The sequence below is a fragment of the Ovis aries genome, chromosome 15 (assembly GCF_016772045.2).
Source record: "Ovis aries strain OAR_USU_Benz2616 breed Rambouillet chromosome 15, ARS-UI_Ramb_v3.0, whole genome shotgun sequence".
Lineage (NCBI taxonomy): Eukaryota > Metazoa > Chordata > Mammalia > Artiodactyla > Bovidae > Ovis > Ovis aries.
The window spans coordinates 70,740,230-70,764,567 of NC_056068.1; the positions used below are offsets into that span (position 1 = coordinate 70,740,230).

The following is a 24,338-nucleotide window of genomic DNA, read 5'->3' on the forward strand; positions in this document are numbered from 1 at the left end:
CGATAGAAGACCTAGGAACACGTCTTTCTCTAAACATATAGTAATATCTTGCTTTTTGAAAATGGCAACTTTATAAAGTGGTCATGTACATGTGTGTGTGCATGCTCAGTCATGGCTAACTCTTTGTGACCCCATGAATTGTAACCCTCAAGCTTCTTGGTCCATGGAATTTTCTAGGCTAGAATACTGGAGTCGGTTACCTTGCCCTCCTCCGGGGGATCTACCCAATCCAGGGATCCAACTCACAGTCTCCTACACACCTGCTTTGGCAGGCAGATTCTTTACCACTGTGCCACCTGGGAAGATGTAAAGTGGACATGTCCATGCTAAAAGAATCGCAAAGCAGCAGGACTATGTTATTTATCCCAATATTTGTCCGAATTAATTTATTCTCTTTGGTTTTCCTGTTATTTTCATAGGCATTTAGGACAAAACTGGGATTTCCAGCAAGATGAAGGACAACCAGTGAAGAAAGTTAATGCTTAAGAGGCAGAAGTCCAAAAATATCCTTGGAAATCCCTGCCTCTCTAAGACACCCTGGTATTTGCCCCTGAAGGTAAGGCTGTAACACAGAAGAAAGTTACATTACCCATTTTTTAAGCAGTCACTCCCACCCCAGACTAAGAATACACATATTCTAATTTTTTATTTCTTATACAACCAATTCCAGTACCGTATGGTCAGTCTCATTTATAGAGAGGTAGACCCACCCCTGGAGAAACTGCTTGAAGCAACAAATCCTTGTTTGTCCGAGTCCCAAAGTGGTTGTAATTTCTATGAACTTGACCAGAAAAAGCAGAGAATCTCTTACAGAAATGAGCCCATTGCCTGATGTTGTACAGAAATCTTCTAAGTGATCATAATCACCATAGAGAATCTATTGTACAACCCTAACCCCTACTTGTAAAAGCAAAGCTAACCATGTTCAGGTTCTAAATTCCACTTTTCCAAGCCATCTCTCCTTGCAGACCATAGACCATTTCCAAATGACCTATGCCAGTGTTTCCCATGAGCTGAATGGACAGCTACTCATCTTTCAGGAGTCCCTAAAACTACTTTTAACCTTCAAATTGAAGTTTCAATATCTGGCATTTAAGAAGGGAGAAGAAACATGGCCAATTGTTCTATAACAGGTTTTAGTTTTATAATCCAATAAATCTCAAAATCTGATGCATGACTAAATGAAAGGCACCATGCCATATGTAATTATTTAAAGTTAGCCTCTCTATACTGACCTAAGATACTCAATTCTTTCCAATTTTTAACAGAAAAGATACTATTCCAAAATGAAACATAAGAGGACAAGTTGTAAGCACTAGCTTAGCTTCCAGAAATGGACATTATTAGAGATTGGATCTTATGAGGCCTGACACAAATTTTTGCCCCCAACACTACTCCAGCATCCTGAGTTAACTGATCTCTGCCAGTATAATAAAAATGTTCAAAGGCCACCCACTGCTGACAAGGTAAGTCTCAAACTAATTAGTTGTTCAGCCTAGGCCCTTTGAACGATCATTTACCTTTTCCATATAATCCCCAAACTTTCATTATCTTACTTTCCAACCACACACTCAGCTTCTTTCCATGTTTGTCTCTCTCTCTCTCATATACACACACATGTTCCAGGAACTGCCCTTTGTACCAGGGATTCAATAGGAATTCAAGGGGAGAACAGTGAAAAGTGAAGTCGCTCAGTCGTGTCCGACTGTTTGCGACCCCATGGTCGGTAGCCTACCAGGCTCCGTGGTCCATGGGATTTTCCAGGCAAGAATACTAGAGTGGGCTGCCATTTCCTTCTCCAGGGGATCTTCCCAACCCAGGGATTGAACCGGGGTCTCTTGCATTGCAGACAGACGCTTTACCATCTGAGCCACTAGGGAAGCACCCAAGGGGAGAAAAGGTGGTTACAATTCATATCCTCATAGGTCCTGCAAGCCTTTTGTGAACTCATCTCTAGAACTTTGTTGACAATTCTAAACCTTATTCCTGTAGAATGTCTTTTGTCCTTGTCAAATGTCTATTTATTTGTTTATCAGAGTCTCTCCATTCATTCCATCATTTAGTCTTCTTCCTTTTTTTAAACAAAATCCCCTGACTTCTTTGTGCCAGAGAATATAGAAGATGTGGGGATGAAAGATCAGCATAATATGATACCTGCCTTAGAGGAGTTCACAGCCTTATGAAACAAAGTAGGGGAACTATATAAAAAGAGAAAGAGAGCAACAATTTTCAAGCAAATAACATTAGCAGGCACTGTACCTGCCGCTTAGATTCATTTTATTATTTGGTGTCTAGACCACCATAATTCATTTAAATGATTAAATGGATATTTATAGTAAATATATTGTATTTCAACCTGACAAGACACATAGTGAAGAAGGTTCCTGATCTCACAGATCTTACATCTTAATGGTATTGACAGAGCAAACATAGGACAATTGAGGGATACAGAGAATAATACAAATTCTCAAAAATAACAAAGAGCTGAGATGGAAGATCATACAGAATGCTGTATGGGGAGTCCTAGCTTAATTAACTAGATGGGGAAAGCTTCTCCCCGAAGGTGCTAAATTGAGATCTAACACCGACAAGGAAACAAACCAAGGTAAATGCCTATAGGGGCTCTCAGAATACTAACAAGGCTAGAGCTCTGTGAGGAAAGAAAGAATGGCAAGAGATGAAGTGGAGAAAAACAAGTAGATTTCAAGTCAATTAACATACCACTCAAGGCCTTTGAATTTCTGGCTCTGACTTATTTTCTAGCCTTCTGTGTATGTGCAAGTTGCTTCAGTCATGTCCAGGTCTCCGTGACTCTATGAACTAGAGCCTGCCAGGCTCCTCTGTCCATGGGGGTTCTCCAGGCAAGAATATTGGAATGGACTGCCATGCCCTCCTCCAGACTCAATTTTTCCAGCCTTAGCCCTAACCTTTTATAGACTCTTCCTAACCACCAGAACTACTTTTATCCATTATTTAATCATTCCTTAATTTGATATATACTTGACATTTGAACTATAGGGTTTGAACTGGGTAGATGACTTTATAGGAGAATTTTTTCACTATGTACTACACAGTGACACAATCCATAGTTGGTTGAAACAGTGGATACAGAGGGCCAACTATAAAATTATGCATGGCTTCTCAACTCTGCAAGGGTTGGTGCCTCTAACCACCATGTAGTTCGAGAATCAACTGTATACCATCAGTCTCCCTATCCAGGGATTCTACATCTGTAAATTCATCCTACCATGGAACAATAATACTTTTTACAAATTCAAATGTACATGACTTCCCTGGTGGCTCAGACAGTAAAAGTGTCTGCCTACAAAGCAGGAGATCCGGGTTCGATCCCTGGGTCGAAGGAAATGGCACCCAACTCCAGTTCTCTTGCCTGGAAAATCCCATGGAAGGAGGAGCCTGGTAGGCTACAGTCCATGGGGTCGCAAAGAGTTGGACACAACTGAGTGACTTCACTTTCACTTTCAGCAAGTATTTTCATAGCCTTGATATAGTATTTACAAATTGGGAAAGGAGTATGTCAAAGCTATATTGTCACCCTGCTTATTTAACTTATATTCAGAGTAGATTATGTGAAATTCTAGGCTGGATGAAGCACAAGCTGGAATCAAGATTGCCGGGAGAAATATCAATAACCTCACATATGCAGATAACACCACTCTTTTGGCAGAAAGCAAAGAGAAACTAAAGAGCCTCTTGATGAAAGAGGAGAGTGAAGAAGTTGGTTTAAAACTCAACATTGAAAAAACTAGGAACCTGGCATCGGTCCCATTACTTCATAGTAAATACATGAGGAATCAATGGAAACAGTGAGACTTTATTTTGGGGGGCTCCAAAATCACTGTAGATGGTGACTCTAGCCATGAAATTAAAAGATGTTTGCACCTTGGAAGAAAAGTTATGACCAACCTAGATAGCATATTGAAAGCAGAGATATTACTTTGCCAACAAAAGTCCATCTCGTCAAAGCTATGGTTTTCCAGTAGTCATGGATGGATATGAAAGTTGGACCATAAAGAAAGCTGAGGCCAAAGTGGTGAACTGTGGTGTTGGAGAAGACTCTTGAGAGTTCTTTGGCCTGCAAGGAGATCCAACCAGTCCATCCTAACGGAAATCAGTCCTGAATATTTATCAGAAGGACTGTTGCTGAAGCTGAAACTCCAATACTTTGCCCACCTGATGTGAAGAACTGACTCATTGGAAAAGACTGAAGGTGGGAGGAGAGGGGGACGACAAAGGATGAGATGGTTGGATGGCATCACTGACTCAATGCACATGAGTTTGGGCAAGCTCCAGGAGTTGGTGACGGGCAGGGAAGTCTGGTGTGCTGCAGTCCATGGGGTCACACAGAGTCAGACATGACTGAGAGACTGAACTGAACTGATGTATGGATGTGAGATATGGACCACAGAGAAAGCTGAGTGCCAAAGAACTGATGCTTTTGAACTATGATGTTGGAGAAGACTCTTGAGAATCCATTGGACTTCAAGGAAATCGAAACAGTCAATCCTAAAGGAAATCAGTCCTGAATTGTCATTGGAAGGACTCTGAAACACTTGAGTGAAATACTTTGGTCACCTGATGTGAAGAACTGACTCATTAAAAAAGACCCTGATCCTGGGAAATACTGAAGGTAGGAGGAGAAGGGGATTACAGAGGATGAGATGGTTGGATGGCATCACTGACTCGATGGACATGAGTTTGGGCAAGCTCCAGAAGTTGGTGATGGACAGGGAAGCCTGGTGTGCTGCTGTTCCTGGGGTCAGAAAGAATTGGACACAGCTGAGCAACTGAATTGAACAGAAATATAGCATTTGCATTATGTTACAGATTATCTAGCAATGACTTAAAGTATATGGGAGGATGTTGCTTAGGTTAGGCAAATATGGTGCTATTTTATGGGCCTCCCAGGTGGCTCAGTGGCAAGAATCTGCCTGCAATGCAGGAGACGTGGGTTTGATCCCTGGGTTGGGAAGATCCCCTGGAAGAGTAAATGGCACCCCACTCCAATATTCTTGCCGGAAAAAAATCCCATTGATTTCCCAATGAGAGAGCAGCCAGGTAGGCCACAATCCATGGGATCACAAAGAGTCAGACACAAGCAAGCAGGCACAAAACCCCACCATGCTATTTTATATTAAGGACTCAAGCATCCAGGGATTTGGTGCAGAGGAGGGTGTTCTAGAGACAATCCCCCAAGGACAGTGAGGGATGACCAAGTCCAGGCTGAATAAACACTTGAGTATCATGGGTAAGGGCCCCATTTTCATTATAAATGCTAAGAGGTGCTTTAAATTAATTGGCATTATTAATTTTGGTCTGTTGAAGCAAGTGATTGACATTTTTGAATATATATATATATATTTCTGTTTAATCTATAGAGGATTGATTAAAGGAAACAGGAGTGAAAGGGAGAAGAAATATTATTGACACGGTGTAAGCCAACAATGATGTAAGCCAATCTGGGGCCAGTGATGAATAAGAAAGTAACCGATTTCAGATATATTTTAGAGGTCTAAATTATGGTTTCCTTCCCATTTTCATTTTTCCTTTTTCATCATCAAAAGAACTATGTAAAACTGCCATCAGAAATCAAATGACAACTACTGGAAAGCAACACCCTACACATAAAAAATATGCAGACTTAAAAGACTTTATCCCTAAACCAAAGATGTTATCTAATTATAGTGGGGGTGGTGCTAGTTAACTCTTTGTGACGGTAATGCTCAGATACTAAATGAGTCATAAACATCCAGTTTTCTCTGGGGTAAAGATTTCAAGACTACTTGATATGCGTGACTAGAGAAACTCAACATAGGAGCTGTATGGGGATTGAGACACACATCAGATGTATTCACTGCTAAAACATTCTCAGGGAATCTGTGTGTCTTAAGCAGAGTCAAGTATGCTGGAGAAGACTCTTGAGAGTCCCTTAGACATCAAGGAGATCAAACCAGTCAATCATAAAGGAAATCAACCCTGAATATTCACTGGGAGGCCTGATGTTGAAGCTGAAACTCAAACTCCAATACTTTGGCCACCTGATGTGAAGAAATGACTCATTGGAAAAGACCCTAATGCTGGGAAAGATCGAAGGCAAAGGAGAAGATGGCAGCAGAGGATGAGATGTTTGGATGGCATCACCGACTCAATGGACATGAATCTGAGCAAACTCCAGGAGACAATGAAGGACAGGGAAGCCTGGCATGTTGCAGGGCAGGGGTCACAAGGAGTCAGACAGGACTTGGTGATCAAACAACAAGTATTTTGGATCAAGGATGGAGGCTCAAACTCCTTTCCTTTTCCAGCTCTTCCATTTTCTTTGTGTTAGTCTTACAGACTGAGGAGGAAGGTAGAGGTAGGGCAGAAAAACAAACAGTAGTGTTCTGTAGAAGGCAAGCTGGCTGAGACAGAGACACACAGAGAACTGGGACTTCCTCTAGAGATGAGGCCTACGGAAGTCTTCATACTGGGACCACTCTTTCCCAGCCTCCAGGTAGGGATGACCATCTGCACTGTATCCTCAATCAGAGACTTAAACTAGGGGTTTTCCTTATCTTGAGCTAAAAAAGAGATCGATGTAGCTGACCTGTATCTTCTCTCTCTTCATTCTTTCTGCTTTGAACGTAGACTAGAGGATAAGAACTTCATTGATCATCCAGCAAACAAATGATAAATGCCGACAGAATCCCTGGCCCTGATGATATTAAGTCATGGAACCAAGGCCTAGAATTGCTGGACTTCCCATTAAGTGGCAAATTTAAATTACAATTAATTTAGGCTTCTAGAATCAGATTACTGTTATTTGCTGCCAAGGGTTATATTAGCAGGTCCAAACATCTTCTGCTTTCAGAAATAAAACCACTTAGGAAAGTGAAGAAAAACAGAAACACAATACAACCCCTATTAGTATGTCAGTATACTGCTATTCAGTCTTTTAAATTTACATATGCATGCCTACTTTCTTTATATAGTTGCTATTATACAAAGTCTTCCAGGTTATAAATTTTAATAGCTGCCTTATATCCATGTATAATTATTTTTACCCATATCTTTTTGTATGGCATGTGGCTCTATTATATTTTTAATGCAATGAACAATTTATGAGCATATTTGTGCATATCACATTTTCCATATTTCCTTAGGATAGAGTTCCAGAAAGGAATCAAAATAAAGGAACAATTCTATGACCTGTGCTTTGCTGTGCTAAGTCACTTCAATCATGTCCAACTCTGTGCAACCCCATGGACTGCAGCCCACCAGACTCCTTTGTCCATGGGATTCTCCAGGCAAGACATACTAGAGTGGGTTGCCAATTCCTGCTCCAATTCTATGACCTACAATACATAAAGTTAAACTGTTTTCTAAAAGTGTTATAGAAATGTATACTGCTTCGCTAATTTCATAAAAATAAGAATTTTTTAAAGTGATGATTTTAATTCATAACATTCTTGGGCATTTTTCTCTTTTTGCTGCCTCTTCCGTATATGAAATAAGCCATGAGATTTCTATACTGTATAATCTGTAAGAGTCAATCTATCTTCAAAATGCTACCTAACAATTATATGATGCAGAATTTTTTACGTTGAAGAAAATGCTTTTGAAGCAGGTATGATCCCTATTCAATGAAGGAATGAAGCTGATTTCAGAAAGGGCAAATGACACGCCCTAAGTTGTAGAGCTATAAAACGGAAGAACTTCCATTTTTTATTTCAAGTCAAGGACGCTTTTTAGTTCAACATATTACCTTTTTGCTTCAACAATGGTGCTAAGCAATCCTCACAGTTTCAACCCTCATTTGGATAACCGATCTGAAAATCAATTAACAAAAGCCTAGAAGAAACCAATCAGTGAAAAGAAACAACTTTAACAGAATGAGTCTGTATTGTTTATCACTTTTTCCTTTGTTCTTTGAGTATATATTATAAGCACTTGTCACTAAAATGTGAAGTAAAGCATAGGAGAGCTAAGGAAAACCTCAGAGCGGAGTCTGTCATGAGCAGGGCAGAAGCAGATTTTATAGATAAAAGTTTCTAAGCCCTAATTCTATGGGACATGCTATGGGACTTCTCTGGTGGCTCAGATGGTAAAGAATCTGCCTGCAATGCAGGAGACCCGGGTTCGATCCCTGGGTCAGGAAGATCCCTTGGAGAAGAGAATGGCAACCCACTCCAGTACTCTTACCTGGGGAATCCCAAGGACAGAGGAGCCTGGCTGGCTACAGCCCTTGAGGTCGCAAGAATAGTTAAGCTTGTCCATGTTCCAATTAACTATAGCTGTGTAAAAAACCATGCCAGGACATAGAAACATAAAGATTTCTTGTGTCTAACTATTCTCCATATTGGATGGGCAGCGGTTTTGCTCCGTTCACCTTAATTCACTCATGCAGCTACACTTAGCTGAGAAGAGGCTGAGATGGAAAGACCAAGGTGGCCTTATTCACATTCCCGGCAGCTGGAGCCGGCTTTAGATCCATGATACAAGAAAGGGTGCAGGCCGGCTTTCCTCTCTGCAGCCTCCACGAGGCTAGATGCACTGTCTTTCTTGGTGATCTCAGGACAACTCTCCAAAGGAGAAAATAAGGCTTCCTAAGGCCTATCCTTGTAGGTTATATAATATCATTTTTCTCACATCTGATTCAAGGGGTGAGAAGACAGATTCCACATTTTTCTGGGAGTTATTTGGCATGGATATAGCAGGATATATGGAATTTGTGGCCATATTTTCTTTTCACTAGAGAGTGTCAATGATAAGCGTGGTCCTTTGCGACCCACCAAAAAGGCAACAAGTACATTCTTGCTGGACTATGTGCATGAAATCTATTTTAAATTTAACAAGCAAAGTCATTAGGTATAGAATAAAGTAAAAAGGAATTCTGAAGTTACAAAACTTAGAACTCAAGCAAAAACACTTGTTGAATATCCAATTACAGTCTAGTAATGAGTTTAGATGTATTACAGAAAAAATTTTAAAACATAAAAAGCAGGCAATCAAAGTAAGCCATCATGTTAATTATGCTGATCTGGGCTTGGAAGCCATAATTTTAGCATTAACTTGCTATGAATGTGACTCCTTGGTAGAGTATAATCTCCTTTGAAACAGGATCTGTGTTTTTTCAAATCCCAGCTCCCAGCTCTGATAATAGCGTAGTAGTATCTGTAAGACACTTAAGTTCTCTAAGCTTCAGTTTCCTCATCTGCAAATTAAACATAACAGTAACATTACTTGCTTATATTTATACTGAGAATTGAACAAATCTAAGTTTACCTCTATTGCTGACATAGGATCAATTATCAGTAACCAATAAAAACAAATGGGATATGTAACTAGCAAGTGCCTGGTTTCCAATTACAAATTCTCCTAAGCCCATTCTGAAACTGTTAAAGCATTGCAGAAAACATACTTAATTATTTAAATTGTGTATTGTTCTCGGAGATCTCAAAAGATGAGATTTTTCAATCACAAAAAGCTGGATGGGTAACTTGCTTTTTATTTTGTCCCCCAAATAGGTTTATTGAGAGAATTTGGGAAGCAAGGGGCCTGAGAATATATGAACAATGACTTCTAAGAAAAACTTAGTAGATGAAAGGACTTTAAGTGACAAGATTCCAAGGTAATAATACCTACTGAAGTGCTCAGGATGGTAGGGTATACCTCAAAGCGTATAATGAAATTTAACTAGATGTAGCACTACAATTTACCACATAACAATGTTCCAATTGTAAACCACATTCTGATTCAGTTAAAACAAAATAGTTTTCTTGGAACCGTGAAACAATGAACTTCCATTGATTGCTTTTTCCTGAGAGAGAGAAAGAAACAACTATTTCTTTGTACGCAGAGATCCATTTTGTACAAATATTTGTATATTTCATGCTAATGTTAACAACCTCACCTACTGCAGAGGGATGTGTGGTTGTGTGTGTGTGTGTGTGTGTGTGTGTGCCTGTGCACACAAATGAGCATGCCTGTGCGGTGTGTGTTATTAGCATCTTTTACGCTTACTTGCAGTTTTGTCTTCTTGCCATACCAGTTCTGTTTCCCTAGTAGTCTTTTTTCTCTACATTGCTCCTTCACTAATTGGGCAAATGTGATAATTTGTAATGGGTCTCCAACTCATTAGTGTAATTTAGTCAGGTTCTACTGTATTTCACCAGACATACCAACCAGGCTGCCACACACATCTGCTTTTGGAGCGCTATTTCATAAGCATCCACAAAATTTCTGCTTTAAAATTGAGAAATGATTGCCCCTTAATCAGCTATTTGTTATACTGAGCTACATAAATATATGCAGTGTCATCCATAAATAATCTTAGGGTAGAACATAGCAACAATTAACATTTGCATAGAGCTTTAAAGTTTACAAAGCTTTTTCTTACGTATCCAAACAAAATCCCAGGTATTCTCCTGTGAGGGAAACTATTACATAATTTTTTAAATAACTTAGAAGGCAAATACCATATGTCAAAACATAGGTATCTGATTCAACCAGGCCTCTTTTATGTGATCCTGGCCATTTATTTAACCTCTCTGAGGTTGTCTTTATCTTTAACATTTGTATAATTTTTTTTCAGATCATTACATTTTTGATAATAAATATAAGGTTCTAAACACACAGCAAATGCTAAACTAATGTTAGTTGTAACACGATCCAAATTTTGCAGACAGGAATATTATCCTTATTGAAAGATGTTTACATCAAATGACAGAGAAATAAAATAGTTGTAAAATATATAACTAGGGTTCCAAGTTGGAAAGACTTGGAGTTATTATGAAAGGTAGTTCCCACTCCTCACTCTTGGCAAGAAGGCAGGAGACTTGAGTACTACAGCTTCACACTGCAAGGCAGGAGAGAGCAGAGACAATGAGGTCCTTCATGTGAGTGTCTGGACCTGAGACTGGAACAAAAGGTGCAGATTTGAAAGCGGTCGGATACGTCACCAAAGAAGAAGGTAGACCCAAGACAGGTATCAGAAAACTTGGAGTAGAGGATGACACGAAGGGTATAAAGAGCCAGAGGTGGGGAAGCAGGCAATCGGCAAGTTCTAGCAAGCTAGCTGATGAGATGGTGGTCTGAATAAATTTCAGTGACAGGAGCTGGTGCCCAACACTGACTTTTTTGCATCTTCTGTGACCTCCAGATGGTAAAAGGGCAAAGGGAAAAGATGACAGGAACAGGGAAATATCTTCTTATATCCTGGACCCTGAAATCAATAGCCACTCCTGGAGGTGGTGTATGTGTGCGCTCAGTAACTCAGTTGTGTCTGACCCTCTCACTCTTTTGTGACCCCAAGAACTGTAGCGTGCCAGGCTCCTCTGTCCACAGGATTGTCCAGGCAAGAATACTGGAGTGGTACATGTAAGTTTTTCTGGAACCATACTCAGCCCCAAACAAGAAGAGGAAATTATACCTTTTTTTTCTGTTTCTGAATCTCACATCTCTGTTCTCATCAGGAGACAGAGTAAAGGTGTGATTTAAACAGCAACCTGGCAGGCCACTCTGTACTTGCACATCTCCTCCCCCACCCTAGAGAGGGACAGTAATTACTAAAGAGTCAATTTGATTGAACGGCTCCCTCTTGATGAGCAGAAACCTCTGTGGCTTCTTCAAGTAGATGATATGCTCAGAATTAAAGCTGACCATCTTCAAAGAGTATGTTCCCCAGTGGCTCAGAGGTGAAGAATCTATCTGTAATGCAGGAGACTCAGATTCAATCCCTTGGTCAGGAAGATCCCCAGAGAAGGAAATGGCAACCCTCTCCAGTATTCTTACCTGGAGAATCCCATGGATAGAGGAGCCTGGTGGGCTACCATCCATGGGTTTACAAAAAGTCTGGCATGACTTAGTGACTAAACAGCAACAACAGCATCTTCGGAGAGTATCCCTTCTGTTTCTCCTGGATTCTCACCTTGGATCCAATTTGAAAGTCAAGAAAAAATGATGATCCATAAAAGTAACTGGCAAATTTCTAAATGTATTGTTGTGGAACTATCATCCCTCTGGCTTGTAAGGAAGAGAAACCACCATCTACTTATAGCAGAAAAAGTGCCCCTCAAATCTCTAAGAACTCCAAATTAAAGAACTGGGAAGGTCACAGAGCAGCCTTCCTAGCAACTCTTGATGGCTGCACCAAGTGCCATTCCATCCTGAGCTGGCAACTGATAGACATGCTTCTCTCTAGAACACACCATTAGAGAGGTTCAGACCATCTGTCTGCCCGACAGCCCATCTGTAGAAAGCACTAGCTCCTCTTCCAGAAAAGAGAAAAGGGACATATTCAGATCTTGACAAGGATGAGAAAGTGAGGACACTAGAGAGATGAGGCTTCGTGCCTTTGTTTCCAAGACCTCTTTACAATGATCACTGGCAGAAAAGGAAAGAAGTCCAGGAAAACATCTGAAGGTACAACATATTATAGCAAAACAGAAAACCATATTCACCCATAAGAGCACAGACACCTTTAAAACAGAGAAAAACAGAAAGCACTGTATACGGCTTTAAGTGCTTGGCAGGATTAAGTTCAGGATGGGAGGAATCCAGGCACTCAGGCTCAGAGCCAGAAGCACCTAGACATGCGTCAAGTACTGCAGGTAATGACTCACTTCCTAGGGCACATCAAAGTCCTCTGAGTCTCAGTTTCCTCCTCTGTATCCTGGAAATGATGATACTCCCTTGTCACAACTGTGGAGCTCCCAGCAGACCTCTGTGGCAGCATGCTGATCGGTTCACGATAGCTCTTGTGCTAATTTTGTGATTTCCTTTCAAGGCCTTTCAGGGGGTTAATCCCATAACTTTTTCTTACCAACTGCAAGTTCAAGGGGAAAAAAATCCCATTGTGTACAACTTTGTTTTCCACATTGTAACTAATATAATAGTAAACTTACTAGGTGTTCGGTAAACACATTGAACAAACGGCGCAATTGAAATGACCACAGAAGCAAAGCATGCATAATCCACAAAAGCATCCACTGAGAACTCTGATTTATTTACGCAAAAGGGGCCTTGTCTCAGATCCAAGACTTAGTTCTTCGATTCAGGAGTAGATCCACATAGACACACACACACACACACACACACTCGATGCCACGCTATTTAGTCACTCAGTCATGTCCAACTCTTGTGACCCCATAGACTGCAGCATACCAGGCTCTGTCTATGGGATTTCCCAAGTAAGAATACTGGAGTGGGTTGCCATTTCCTTCTCCAGAGGATCTTCCTTACCCAGGGATCAAACCTGTATCTCCTGTATTCGCAGGTGGATTCTTTACCACTGAACCACTAGGAAAGCCCATATATACAATATATACACATACACACTCAGATATATGTGTGTGTGTGTGTATACATATATATAGATACGTATGTGTGTGTATAGATTTCTGGTATTTATGTACACGTGTTCATATGTGTGTGCGTATTTTTCCCCTCGGTCAAATGAGTCTTGGGAGAAAAACATATACCAGATAGGGAGAACAGAATTCCATTTAGTCTAAACTTGGGAAAAGTGCACCAGGGCCTATAGTGATGGGAGAGATGAGACGAAAACCAGACTTGAGACTGAAAATCAGACAGATCAAGGAAGCAAAAAGAGATAAAGGACGTAGAGTCGATCTGATGAACACAGGAAGAACTCAGCCACTTGCTCTAGAGAGACTCCAGGTCATGAGAATGACTGCAGTCCAGAGACATACCAGAAAAAAATGCAACCTGCGTGCACATGTGCAGATGGGCACTGGAACCAGAACAGGTTGGTTGGTAAAATGTTTAATGTGTAATAATAGTTCAGGTTTCCTGGCAGATGAAAGATCTTGAGCAAAAGTCACATATTAAACATGGCTCTCCTTCTGAAGAAGGGCAAGGAGAGTTTTATCCTTGCGTGTATTCATATTCAGTATATTTATTTTCCCTATACATAGTGAATGTCTCCAACAGGAAAAAAAAAATAGCAAACCCACCATTCTTTGTGTTACTAATTATTTGCCTGCTTTCAGGCTTTTAGGAAAGAATTTGCCTTTACTAACATGATTGTTCCAAATGCTTGCACTTCACACATTTCTTGCTTTGCTATCCAAACATTTGTCTCAGTCTGTAAGGAAAACTTTTCTCTAATGAAACACTTCTTTCATATCAGGTATCTGCAAGATTCCGGGTATATACAAAGATTTTCATTCAAATCACTTTTCAAAAGAAGTACACCCTGAATCATTGTGTATTTACTTGGTCCTTCCTTTTGTGACTTGTTACCTACAACATGATTATAGTGCTAAAAGTCTAAAGCACATAAAGGATTTAAATCTCCCATACTGGAATAGTTCACTGTCAAACACTTAAAATGCAGACATTTTTGCTCATATATATTAACAAAAGGAACAGCCAGAAAACCATATACTGGAAAAAAATAATCCCTGAAATATCTACATTAAATATAAAAGCTAGAGAAATTTTACAGGGATGAAATAAAAGGCAGAGTTGAAATTTTCTTTTCTCTTTGTCAGGATGAAGTCAAAGGAAGATGGTTTTCTTTTTATCAAAAAATCTTTCAAAATGTGACCCTTTCTCCTGTTTATAGCCAAGCACTGAACTGTATCCCCAAGCTCACAACATTTTAGGATCTGACTTAAGAAAGAATTCCTCAGCTCATGAAATTCTGACTTGGTCATCTTTGTTTCTCTAGTCTCTGCCACAAATCACTCTTTTTCCATCAATATGTTCCCCACTGACATCAACGCTGCTGAAAGATAATTTTCCTCCTCTCTTTCATATTTTTATGGCCAGACAGACATACATATTTGCTTTTCTGTTCATTGATGTGAGGTGGCGATTTGTATAACCTCTGGTACTGTGGAGTGGAGGAACGTTTATGTGTAAACTGAGGTTCTAAACTACTACCATAAGCAATACTATTAGCACTACTAATTATTATTATTATGTCGATGAATATAACTATTGTTATTATGAGATATCTTTTATTGAGCACTAACTAAATTCCAATATCTGTTCTAGGTCCTTTATAAATATTATTTTTCCTTACTCTTTTTATAATAATCCTACAAGGTGAGATAAGAAAATATGGGTATATAGGTAATCTGCACAAAGCTATATAACTAATGAATGGAGAAACATGTTGAGAGATACTTCTCAAAGAGTACCTTCTGTAAATACAGCCCAATGCTACTTCCTATTTAATGCTGCAGGGGAGACTTTTCATTTCTTCACTTGTTCCTTGTCCTGTAACTTCAGTAGTTTAACATCACTGCCATTACTCTCCATGCCATCAAATATTCCAATATGACTTTGGCAATGGTCAAAATTTAATGGAGATTTACCTCAAGCTATGCATGCCTCCAGGGGGCCCCCAAAATGTGGCACTGAATATACTTTATCAGGGACCCACTGGTTCAGGAAATTGGCCCTTCAGAGGTCCCTTGGAGACACTGAGACCACATCTTTCCATGGGAAGAGTGAGTTTTGTTATGGAAACAAGATTATTTGATTTGTATTTGGAGAAAGCTTGCTCTACACTGTCTGTATCTAGGGATTTATGTAAAGAAGCATTGGGTTTGCAACCTAAACAGCAACAAAACATGGGAGAGAAGAAAACACATGGGCTATGAAGTGAACTGGCATATGGAGCAAAAAAATGGGTCACTTTTCACATCATCTGTAATATAAGAACAAGAATACCATTTTATCGATTTTTGAGAAATATCAACAAAAATCTAATCTACTTAGCATACTGCCTGACACCTAGAATATATTCACTGACTATATGACAGAACTGACTATAATTTAGTGTATTTTCTAGATGTGTGCTGGCTATATAATCTGTGACATATCACACAAGAAATTTCCTTATTTCCTTGCAGTACTCTAACCATGAATCCTGATGCTTGAGGCCCCGGTAAAGGCCAGTGAACTTGTGTTTGTCATTTTGACCAACTGACATCCCTCTTTTCCTTCTCATTCTAATGAGATCTAGATTGTAAGGAACATGGCCTCAAAATACAGGAAGCCTGGATGTTGTCTTCCCTCTCAGCAAGCCATAAAATAGACTTCATCCATTCATTATGAGGATAGAAAGAACCCACAATCTGAAGGACAAAACCTTGCTCCCTTCATGCACAGGGAAAGGCTGACTTTGCAGAACAGAAATACCTGGGTCAAGTGGTACCAGCCGTGCAGAGTTAGCAAAGCCGAATCGGACTCATCACTGACAGCTCAGCTCAGCGACATTAATAGGAACAAGGATTTTTACATCTTTTGCAATATGTTCTTGAACTAAATAAAGGTCATACACAGTGACACAGCCCCACATAGGTCCGACTCCATAGGTCTTGATACTGTTTAACCATCAAGTCCAAACTCGAGGAGGCAGCCTTGAAGACTGCAGCATGCCCTGTCCAAATGCAGGAATTGCAGCCAAGAGGCAGAGCAGGAGAGTCCTTCTCCATCCCCCGCAGCAAAGACTGCAGTGCTTGTACCTGTTAGGTGTTTAATAAATACACAGCCTTTCACTGACTGTGAACAAAATGAGATGTTAGATAAAGGGCAATGTTAACACCACTTGCTGACAACTGAATTGTGTTTCTGCAACCACGTATGGATAGGCGTACATGCTTCTCACTACTTATGTGCAGTATCATTTTAGAAGTTGTAAGCATAAGTGAGGTGACACCTGGAAGGGCACTCTGCTTGCTCTGAGAAAGAATCTGATGAAGCCATGGTATACGAAATTAGGTAATTTACAGAAAACTAGCTTTTTCTCTCCAGTTTTGCTTACATCTCAGATTATATCTGGGACTTTTACCTCTGTGTCAATTAGATAAATACACTGAATTAAGAAGGCCTTTCTAATTTTTAAGCCAGACAAAGAGGAAAGAAACTTTATATACAAACTACCTGTAGAATTCCAATTTTGTGTCAAGGGTTTGACCAAGAATTGTGTATGGACAGAGGAGCCTGGTGGAACACAGTCCATGGGGTCACAAAAGAGTTGGACATGACTTAGTGCCTAAAGAAAAACACAGTTTACAAAATCATTTATTCATTCATCACAAATGCCCTCTGAACGACTGGTCATTTCTGTCTTGTAGATTGGATGGCTGAATATCTAGGAGATTAGGTGAAAAGAAAGTGAAAGTGAAGTCACTCAGTCATCTCTGACTATTTGCAACCCCATGGACTGTAGCCCACCAGGCTCCTCAGTCCATGGGATTCTCCAGGCAAGACGACTGGAGTGGGCTGCCATTTCCTTCTCCAAGGAGATTAGGTATCTGACCCCAAATCTCTCCATGTCAAAAGCCAGTTCCCATCACTGCCCCATTCTCCTGCCATCATGATTCAACTCCACCCTTTAGTCCTGGTCTATCTACCCACCAAATGTAACTCAGTGTGACAGTCATCACGATCTATGCTGCTACTACAAATAAAGACCCTACTGATACAACTTTCCAGCTTAACTCAAATTCTAGTCAATAGCATCATTGTGGACTAGAGTTTTCTGAAGCCTGCAAACTTTATAAGGACCTGTCTATCTCCACAGAAAAGACGATTTTTCTTGTCCTTTCTGGATACCCAATGCCTATGGATTCAGGTCATTACACATTTCCTAATTTTTTTATGAATTTAAAATTATATCTCCTATAAATTGGTCATTTACCTATACATGTATGCACGCACATATGCACACACACATGGACACACAAATACACAAAAAGCTAAGACTATACCACAAAAACTACTGAGAAGAGGTATATTCAACACACGTGAGAGACACCCAGATTACAATAAGGTAAATATTGGTCACCATCATGAAAAAAAAGATGAGCACTGCTAATCAATTTAACTTAAAATTATACTGTTCACCCTGTTTTGCAGAGTTTTGAACCATACATGAACTTACTGTTACTATAGTACCTTACATTTTTCTATAGCAGTATATAATAACAGGTCATTTTCTTCTGAACTATTTCATCATATTCTTCACCACAGCGAGTTAAGAATGCTTTTTTCTTAACTATATAGAAGGAAATTGGGGTTCTTTGAGTGACCTACGTACCATTAAGCAGTACTGTCAAGGCTTTAGTGACACCTTCGTTTTCTCAGTCTGGGGTTTCCGTTCTCCTGATTCTAACTCCAGTTTCCACTCCTGCCCTCAACTTAGCCATGGTTACTGAATCCCAAACGGCAATGCAGGTAACTGAGCGAATTGACATGGACATTTGCAAAACCCCTGTCCTTTTCACACTTCACTGAATCCATTTCTTCTTTTGGACCTTACTAGCAGACCCTCAGCTGTTGTTTTTAAGTATGAAAACAACAGCAGAACAGATAAACACGTCTGTCACCAGAGGGTGCATCTCCTTCACCCAAAGAGTTAGCATCTTCTTCTTGGGCTGATGCTCTCACCTCTCAGCATTAGCCCCATAGCAGCATCAGTTCTTGGAGCCAACACACAGCTCCAGGCGGTTGTAATGACTCAGCAATCAAAACTTCAAGTTTCGGAGGCTGGGTCCTCAACCACCTCCAGGGCCAGAGCTCCAAGAGCTCCTTTCTGTTCTTCAACTTACTGGGTGATCTTTCTGGCTTCCTTTAAAGGTTCTCAGTAGTTGACTTTCCAGCTGTCAGCTCTGTTTGTTGTGGAAGGAAAGAGCCATTCATGTGTTAAGTGCCCTGGGTTTCAAAAACACAGAAGCACTCTGGAGAATGTTGGGCCTGGCTGGTTCACTTGAGCAAAGACTCACAGAAAGGCTGGCCAACTGACTGCAACTAAATAGAAAAGGAACTGGAATTAACTCAAGGAAACCCTTTCCCAATTCATTCTTTTCAAAATAGGACCCTGCATCTATTTTCTTTAGGGGACTTCATCCTTTTCTTTGGCAACTCTGACATGCTACTTTGACAGAGATGGAAAGCATCTTTGCTTTTCCTTTCTTTTCTGAACTCACTAAGCAAGAAAACCCACCCCGTTAAGCTGTGAAACACTCTCTAACACAACACAAAGCCGGAAAAGACACAAGAAAGCCAGTGGATCAGGAGCCAGTTCTGAATGCAAGTTGTCCACCACCGTTGCTTGGACTGGAGCTGATAATGAAGACACAGAGTTATGGTCGCCCAGGTAGGATAAGGAAAGCTTAAGTTCCAGGGAGCCGCTTTGCTCACTGCTTAAGCTGTGATCAGAAACTCCTGAGTTGGCATGTACCCCACTTCAATTATTAGCCTAAAATCAGTGATAATGAAAGTGTTGCTATGTCTAAAAGTTTCCCTCATTACAATGATTAAATCTCACATACACAAAAGCCAAGATGGTATCCTTATTATTATTATTATTATTATTTGGAAAGATGGTGTTGAGAATAATCTATGCAATTAATTTTTACCAACACCACAAGTCTAAATATACCCAAACTGGGTGAGAATGTGAACGGGAGGAGGAACAGTCAAAATGAAATACCCTCAATAAAAAGAAGCACAAATTTGCGAACTTCCAGAATGGCATTTTCAGAGGGCTTCTCTTTATGCAGAACTGCCCTGACACAAAATAGATGACGTCAAACACTGGCCTCCGTACCTGGCACTGGTCATGTTAAGAGCTGCAGGCTAACGGAGAGCTGACCAACACGAAGAATGGTGATGGTCCAGGCTGACCTGGACAATCTCCAACCCCCTGACATAACCCACTGGCACCTGCAGCATCAGGGCTTTGCTCTCTCCCTAGAATAGTAAACTTTGTGTTTCTTGTTTATATATGAAACTCTCCTTTGGGCTTCATGAGTCCAGGGCTATTCCTAGGCTATTTTCTTCACAAAGAAAATGAAATTTTGTTCAGGATTTGTCCTATATCCAAGTCATTTAAAAATGATACAAAGCCCCATCTCTTGATAAGGAAAATGTAACTGGAGTCTATGAGTAACAGAAGAAAATACCGTGAGCAGAAATAGTTGGCAAGGAAGACGCATCATAAACTAACCTGCAAGACTTTACCCATAGGCTTTTTTTTTTTTTTAACCCAGAGTACAGTGTGGAGTAAGTATCAGTTACAGGATGAAAAGGGGGACGAATCTTTCAACAGCTGCCCTTCTTTAACTGTTTCACAAATATTTTTATGCAAAAAAACATCAAATAGATGACAGCCTATAGCAATACCTGAGTCCAATCTGTTTAAGTATAATTTTAGTTTCAGGATTTTCAAAAAAACTTCTTTTAGGAAAAAGAAATAATATTGTTTTGAATATCTCCCAACTTGGCTCTCATAAATCTTTGATCATCTCGGTCAGTTGTCTCTGAATAAAAATTCTTATGTTACAATTTGCAGCATATCTCTGTCCACAGACATCCTAAGAACCCCTAATGCCTGCCCACCCTGCCTGGCTGACATTCCTGTCATCTCTTCCATAAATAAGCTCACAGTAAGAGTTCAAGCTGGCTAACATTCCATAAAATATTACTACTCCTTTTAGAAGGAACCATCCATAGGCTTTGACTAAAGCTCTATTGCTTTCACTTCTCGCCTCAGCAATTTAGAAATATATTTATGAGAGATTCTCACTTCTTGAGAAAAGCTAAGTGATGCCAGTGCAGAGATAAAAATACTCACAGATACAGGAACACAGAGGCTATCACAGTGAAATGGTGTTTTGCTTTAATTAAATAACCTCAGAATGGAAACAGGTAAAATACTATCTACGTTTCACTTTGAAGGAAAGGAAAAAGAAAAGATGCTAACCACGGGGAAAGACTAGAGGGACTGAGTTGGCAAGATGTTTGACTAAAGTCACCTGAATTCCTGATGCTGCCTGCTTGCTTTTACAGCCAAGAGTAGACAATTAAGAGCAATTTGCAGCCACACTCCCTTTTCTGGGGACCACGTAGGTAAGGGGATGTTCCAAAACGAGAGACACTAGTCTTAAACAGGGGACACTGCATTCGGAAAGGTTAATGAGATGCAAGAGCAAGAGAGTGAGTGCGAAAAAGAGAGGCTCAAAATACTAAACAATTTCCACTTTGTTCTCATTTGCTCCAATTTAGAGCTCTCGAAACAGCTTTCTTTAGTCCACACATTCCTTACTCCTAGAGCAGATTTAACTATTTAAGAAAAAAAATGCTATGGGGAAAAAAGTCCACTATTAAGTTATCCTAAAAGTCCAGATTGTACCCCAACCCCCATCCTCTAAGCAGGCACACTTTCACGTTTAACTCAGAGCCCCTGCCAGTAGCCAGTAGCTTTTCTAAATTTTTTCCCCTCAAATTTAAAGAGGATGTCAAAGAGGGAGAAGCCTAGAATTATTTTTTTCCCAGATTTCCTAAATGCAGAATTCACTGAAAATACTAGATGAAGAAAAGGTGTAAACAAGGGAAGAAGGATGGGGGGTGGGGCGGTGGCGGTTATACAAACTGAAATAATCCCCTTGGCATAACAGCTCCCAAATGTCACACACTGAGTTCTTCTCTGGGCATTACCACCTTTAAAAACGCACTTCTAAACTGCCTCTGGATTTCCACAAACAGGGAAGCGCAAACATTGCAGAGATCAAGGACCAGGACCCAAGGAGTCCCATGACTTACCTTCTTCACAGATCCTCAAAGTTCACCATGAAAATTTAAAATCCTCTCGTGTATCTTGCACTACTCTCTTCCCTTTTCTTCTTCTTCTTTTTCAAGTCACACAGGAGAAAAACAATCAGTTTTCAAAGGTTCCATTGATGAGATCTTCCAGCACCAGCCAAAAACGTGTCCAAGAGACTCCGCCAAAAAGTAAGCCCCGAACTCATCAAAGGCGACAAGAAGGGGAGTGGGGAAGGAGAGGGACGCTGAAAGCTGCGGGGCGGGGGAGGGCTTGGGTCCCACCTACCCAGAGAATATATTCACGCTGGTGAAATCTACAGTACGATACACCTTCTTTGGCTGTTACACACACACACGCACACACACTCGCGGACACTCACACGTTCTCCTTTCACGCAGAAGCAGGCACCCACACTCCCAAACACACACACTCACACAAACCCCGTGTGATGAAACTGCCAGTAGTAACCTCCAGTCGCTGCTCTGTGCTGCAGATGGTATGGCTCACGGTTACCTTCCCCAGATCCGTGGAGGATCAAAAGAGCATCCAAAAATCAAGGGGCAGCGGAGGGGGGCAGCCAGGACCAGGTCGACCCAGGATCCCTCTCCCCCAGATAGATTCGGCCAGCCGGGAGCGAGTCAATCAGCAGGGGTGTCTGCTCGCAGGGTGCCCCGGATTATGGCAAGGTTATTCATCTTGATGCGCTACCTCCCCCGCCCCCAACACTCGGCAGCCTGCATTGAGATGATTACCAGAGCTGTATCTGTCCCCGCTTTACTGCATTTTGCTCAGCCCCATGCTGCTGCAAGTGAGGCACAGTGGAGGCGAGAATACTAATAAGGTGGTTAGCTACAGTTTCTTCAAGGCAGTCAGCGTGCAGTTCAGCGTGTAGACTTCCCAGGGCTCTGTGTGTGTGCCTGCGTGTCTGCGGCGAGAGCCGGGAATCCATCTCCGGCCAGAAGGCGAGATGGTTTGTGTCCAGCCTGGGAGGACCATATCATCGGAATCATCACTGTCCGGCCATGGCATTGTCTATGACAGTATTTTGTTTGCAATTAAAAAAAAAAAAAAAAAAAGGAGGGGGTGTTCATGATTTGGAAGCCTAGAGCTAGCGTTTCAATGAGAGAGAGCAAAAATAATGTCCGGGAGACAAATTAGCTTTATAAATAAGCTCCAAGGAGACCAAGGCAAAATTTTAACATGCTGCTGCCCTGGCTGTTAAATGGAAATACAAAGCAATTTCAAAAACCAGCTCCAACCTATAAATCTTGGAGTTGGCAACAAGTATCTGAATTTGACTGATGGGACCCAGGATGAATGGATTCCTGGTAATAGAAAAAAGTTTGTTCATGCATTCTGCTTCCTACCCATGCACCCAGTGTATGCAGGGGTCTAGGTACAGTTCATTCACTTTGAATATGGATTTGGACTCTCTTCTTTCATGGTTTTCCTCTAATACAGAGCTTTTATCACCTAAGTATCAAATTGTAGGGGATGTCTGAGTGGCATTATGTCACTATGGGGATTGTTTGACAATTGACAACAGTATTATCATACATAACACTCTTCCATGGAATGAGTTTGGAATTTTCCGGGAAAGAAAAATCTTGTATCTCTTTTATTACTGAGCCCTGAAAGAAAATATATGCAAATAGGCTAAGTGAATAATTCCTCAGCCTCCAACAGGTTAACTTTTCCTCTTCTATGATTGAGTCTCATATTAAATTACCTCTCTTCTTTTGATAAGGATACTCACTGAGTTCCTTAAGGTGAATTAAAGGTAGTATCTGAATAAGTCAGCCTTGGACAGTTGGAGAAGGCAGGGAAGTGTGAATTATGGAGCACTGTAATACCAGGTGTTACCAGCAGATGTCACAAAAGCAGATGCAGGTAAAAGAATTCTACCAGTATTTACAAGCATTTAATTTAGTAAACACAGATTGTAATAAAATGTGCAACATTAATCTGAAGTATGATATTTTTATAAAATGCAAAGGTGCAAATAATAAATTGAAACACAGCTTGCCTTTTATTCTTTGCCAAATGTCCCTCTCAAATCACTTGTTTACATAACTCTATACTAACACCACTAACATTAGATTTGCATTTAAGATTATTTCTAGGATTTATGACTTTTTATTCTATAAAATACAGTATTTAACATTTTCTAGCTTATAATAGAGCAACTACTATATTAAACCACGAAACAGATAAATGAGAGGAAGTATACTGGGTGACTAAAATTCAAACGTGTTTATATAAAGTTTCTATTTTAAAGTAATAATTCCATTTCATCTTGATTATATATAAAGATAAGTTTAAAGGAATTATTCATGTTTGGGAGTTGACCATTATTAGTAAATAGTTTCACATAGGTAAAATATATAAAGAAATTTGAGTGATCTTCAATTCCACTTATGTTAATATGTGAAAGATTTTTAAAATCCAGCATATCATCCTGGCCTTAACTTATCTAATGCAATTAATTAGTACCCACCAAATCCCAGCTCTAATTGTCCCAAATACCAGTGCTGCTGCTGCTGCTGCTGCTGCTAAGTCGCTTTAGCCGTGTCCAACTCTGCGCAACCCCATAGACGGCAGCCCACCAGGCTCCTCCGTCCCGGGGATTCTCCAGGCAAGAAACAGTTTTAAAAACGTGAGCATTATAATCCAGACAGACCTGGGTTCAGATATCAATTCTGCCTTATATCAGGTACTTAGTCTCTGTAAGCCTTTTTTTCTCTCCTTTCAC

The 24,338-nt window shown here is 40.4% G+C and overlaps 1 protein-coding gene across 4 annotated transcripts in view; it reads right to left on the reverse strand.

The window, feature by feature from the left end:
• Nucleotides 1-22,266, reverse strand: part of LRRC4C (leucine rich repeat containing 4C) — a 1,433,039-nt gene extending 1,410,773 nt beyond the window's left edge. For all 4 annotated transcript variants that reach the window (XM_060399524.1, XM_060399525.1, XM_042233372.2 and 1 more), the window contains exon 1: nt 21,586-22,266. The gene's annotated coding sequence lies outside the window, so the exon portion shown is untranslated. The remainder of the gene's footprint in view (nt 1-21,585) is intronic.
• Nucleotides 22,267-24,338: the final 2,072 nt, after the last annotated feature.